Below are 3,324 nucleotides of genomic sequence, written 5' to 3'. Positions count from 1 at the left end.
CTTGGTTGAGGTCCATAATTTTATTCTTGACATTTTCATGTGGCATTCTTTCTCTCTTGTACCCTCTAGCTTTCCTATGGAGTGGCTCCTATGTCCTCAGTCTTGACTTCTGACTCGGATTCAGGGACATCGGATTCTATCCAGTCACGGATTTCAGCCAGTAGAGAAAATCTGTTCTGATTCCTCTACTTGGGCCTATTGGTCTCTCTTCTAGTGTCTCTTTCATTCTTGTTGGGGGGGGCAATGGGAGGTGCAGGGGTAGATTCTGATTTCTATTTGGGATTTTTTGGGGGTTCTTCATTGTTAATGGAGGGAGTTGGGTTGCTGGGGGTTGTAGGTGGTGGAACTTTAGAAGGGAAATTTCTTACAAAGTGGCTAGGTCCCCCACAATTGAAGCAGGCATTAGGCAAGTATTTGTAGACTACAGGCTATTCCATGCAATCTCCCTCGTCAGTGGCTATTACCATTGAATCAGGAAGCGTCTTTGAGAGGTCCATCTCTATAACCATCTGAGGGTGCCATGAGGGGTTGAAGTTCATAATTATGAATTAGGGACTTCTCTTGATTGTTGTCATGTTCCTTGCTCTAAGTCCTCTTCTTGGTTTTGTTCCTTTTGTTGTTCATCTTCAACTTCCATGTCGGAAGTGTCAGGTATGTCAACCACAAAGGGATCAAACACGTCAGTGAGTAAGGGACTGAAAGAGTTTTTATTCCTAACAGAGGAAGCTTTAAAGTTCCTATAATTCTTGACTGAGTTCCTTCTGTAAAGAATGAGAATGCAAGAGAGATACACAAGACAAGCACAAAGCACACAGAGATGGAAAGCTTCTTCTTCTTCTTCACAGAAAAGAGAGTACAAAATGACTAAGTGCTAAAGCTGAAAAGTAGCACATATGTACATGCGGTCACTAAGTGTGAACTTGCTAGAAGCGTACTAGGCTGGCACTATAAGTGTAGTCCATCTGTAGAATCACTGGCAGAGATCCTCCATGTCGGTCACCTAACGCGCCAGTGAGTAAATGCCGTAAGCGGCCAAGACCCTTAGTGGATGCCAACTCAAGGTGTAGAGCTCGACATCTCAACACTCCCCCTCGAGATCTGCATGTCGCAGAGTCCAAGCATAGTCTAGAAACGTCGAAGCTTCTCAGCTCCAAGGGCCTTGGTAAAGATATCCGCTATCTGCTCCTCTGTGCTGATGTAGGCCAAGTCGATGTCGCCCGCCAACACTCGCTCTTGAACATAGTTGTAATGGACCTCTATGTGTTTGGTCCTGGCATGGAACACTGGGTTCCTAGCCAACTGCATGCTGCTGAGGTTGTCACAATGGATGAAAATCTACTGGTCCACCTGCACTCCCAAGTCCTCAAGTAATGTGCGTAGCCAAGCTACCTCGCACGCCGCAACTGCTACACCTCTGTACTCGGCCTCTGTGCTAGATAAAGCAACCGTAGGCTGCTTTTTGCTGCTCCAAGTAATAGCAGCACTCCCAAAAGAGAACATGAATCCACTCGTAGATCTCCTATCAACAATGCTACCTGCCCAATCTGCATATGTATACCCATACAATGCTAATGGTGCATCTGCTGCATAGAACAATGCGTAGTCAAGAGTACCTTGCACATACCTAAGTGTGCATCGTACTCCATCCAAATGTGGCTTCCTCGAAAGCTGCATGAACTGACTCTCCAAGCCTACTGTGTAGCTCAAGTCTGGCCTCGTGATAGTCAAGTAGATTAGACTACCCACAATCTTCCTGTACATGTTGACATCCTCAACAACATCACCCTTCTCTGCACTCAGCTTTGCATTCACATCCAAGGGAATAGAAATTGGCTTACAATCAGCCATACCATACTTTGACAACATGTCCAAAGCATACTGTCTCTGTGATAGCCATACACCCTCTGGAGTCCTCATCACCTCAATGCCAAGAAAGTAGCGCAACTCGCCTAAATCTTTAATTTCAAAGTCCTGTTTGAGAAGACCCTTCAGATGGTCAATCTCCATAGCATTGTCACCAACAATAATAAGGTCATCTACATATATGGTAATGACCACAATCCCCACATCACTCTCACGTACATAGAGTGAATGATCAGCATGAGCTCTCCTAAAACCAATACTGACAAGATACTTGGCAATCCTGTCATACCATGCTCTAGAGCCCTGCTTCAAACCATACAAAGCTTTGAGAAGTCTGCATACATAATCTGGGTAACCTGGATCGACATAACCAGGTGGCTGATCCATATACACTTCCTCTTGCAACTCACCATTCAAGAAGGCATTCTTTACATCCATTTGATGCATAATCCATCCTCTAGATGCAGCCACTGCTATGACAGCTCTCACAATCGTCATCTTTGCCACTGGAGCAAAGGTCTCCTCATAGTCTATGCCATATGTCTGTGCATAACCCTTTGCGACCAGCCTTGCCTTGTGACGCTCAATGTTACCATCAGCCTTATGCTTGGTTTTATACACCCATTTACTGCCAATAGCTTTCTTGCCACTTGGCAATGGCACCAACTCCCATGTGTCGTTTGCTTCCAATGCAGCCATCTCTTCATTCATTGCATCATCCCAATGCACATTTCTAACTGCATCCTCAAAACATGTGGGCTCCACATCCTGTATCACCTTAGCTATGTAGGCTTGGTGATGCGCTAGATACCCATCATAAGTCAATTTCTGAACTGGATTTCTGACTCTATTAGATCTGCGCGGTCCTGGGTCACTCCTTTGCCCTCTAGCATCTTCTTGTACTTTCCTTACACCAGGTGTCGTGACAGCCGGAATTCCAAATTCCTCATCAAGACTTTGTTCAGAACCATCTGAATCCATGTCTACATGTGAAAAACCTGATGATGCATCAGCCATAAAGGGAGGTTCATCAACCTTTTCCTTTCCTTTTCGTGATACATTCCTTGTACCTGTTGGTGGAGTAACTTGCGTACGTAGTCTACCATTCCATGGTTTCTCAACAGAGCCACGAGAAGAGGACGCTTGTGGTTCACTCAAAACCTGTGACTGTGGCCTCACATTTTGTACAACCACATCATCTTTTACATCATCCCCAATAGTGCCATGTGCATTACTATACCAGCTGCTCATCTCATCAAAGACTACATCTCTGCTCACTCGTAATTCTCGTGTAGTAGGATTGTAGCACATGTACCCCTTTTGTTCAAGGGAATATCCCACAAGAATACATTTCTCTGCTTTAGGATCCAATTTCCTACGCAACTCATCTGGTACATGCACGTAAGCTATGCAGCCAAACACTTTCAAGTGTGCCAAATCAGGCTTTGTACCTGTAAACTT

The sequence above is a fragment of the Adiantum capillus-veneris genome, chromosome 21 (genome assembly GCF_014529385.1).
Source record: "Adiantum capillus-veneris isolate H3 chromosome 21, ASM1452938v2, whole genome shotgun sequence".
NCBI classification, from domain to species: Eukaryota; Viridiplantae; Streptophyta; class Polypodiopsida; order Polypodiales; family Pteridaceae; genus Adiantum; species Adiantum capillus-veneris.
Note: the sequence above shows the minus strand (reverse complement) of the source record.